Genomic DNA, 1,333 nt, shown 5'->3' with positions numbered 1-1,333 from the left:
GCCTCTTGCCCTTCTTCTTCGTGTCTGTAGGTTCTCCATTGATTTCAGTCGGGTATTGACGTCTTCCAGCGACTGTGGACGATTAGTTTCCGCTGTCGAGTGGTGGAAGTAATCCTAGAACCATTATTTACAACACACAAAACTCCATTAAGATTGATTTGTGGTTAGATTAGGTGTTTTGATCTATTGAGATAATTTAATTTCTAGCCATATGATCCTGTAATTAATAAAAATAAATGATAAATATAGACTAATTTGAGAGAGTTTTTATCTATATTGATAGATTCATTCGAGGGAAACTAAACCGTCCAATGGACTCTCCTTTTAGATTTCATTAAATGACTTAAATGGAGAGATTACAACCTTATTTGAAAATATCCAATCAATTACCCACTAACAAAGGTTAATATAAACCTAAAAATATGGGATAATCCCATGACTTGTACAAGTAACTATTGACCATTTTAAATAAACCAGATCTAAAGGTTAAATACATCATTTACTTAAATAAAAAGACAGTTTCGTAACACAATGGAACAAAAAGAGTCAATCAAGTTCTATTCAAAGAACGGGTTATGTTCCGTCACTAAAAATATAATATTGTACAATCTATTAACTAAGTAGCTAGGCACCTCAAGGTGAATTATAGGACAACAAAATTTGAATGTATAATGAGATTGAGAATAGGGGGAAAAAAAAAAACCGTAACCGGTTAACCTAGTGATGGTAGCCTAAACATATAATTGCACATGACATGTCAAAACTTCAATTAATGAAACGAAGATTAACATTAAAAAGAAATTCCAAGTTAGATACAACTTACAAACTCCTCCATGTTTCAAAGAGTTCATTAACTAAGGTTGGTGGCTCCCCAAAGACCAAATAATGTCCAGGTTGCTAAATTTAATTGGTTCTAGTTAACATAACTATTTATTTTCCTAGGTCCTTTAGAGACCACTTGATCTTTTTTTTTTTTTTTTTTTTTTTTCCTTTAATGGAAAACAATACAATTTGATCCATTCTAGCTTCATTTCGTATTGCTGTAAATTTTAAAAAAAATTACTTTTAACTGTGCTGAAAGAAAAAACAGCTGTTATAAAAAGTAACTGTTACAAAAAGCAGTTAAGTGTTTAGTAAACTATAATTATAGTAGCTGTGTCGGTTCTAAAATAAATGTAATAGCATTTGGTAAATTGTAAAGTTGAATTGTTGTGGATAGTTAAAAATTACGACTATATTATATTATAGTACAATATAATATATATAATTACAATATAATATATATTTATTATTATATTTAATATAATAAAAAAACTATTATTATATAATATAG

This window comes from Morus notabilis, unplaced genomic scaffold (genome assembly GCF_000414095.1).
Source record: "Morus notabilis unplaced genomic scaffold, ASM41409v2 Scaffold346, whole genome shotgun sequence".
Classification (NCBI taxonomy): domain Eukaryota; kingdom Viridiplantae; phylum Streptophyta; class Magnoliopsida; order Rosales; family Moraceae; genus Morus; species Morus notabilis.
Note: the sequence above shows the minus strand (reverse complement) of the source record.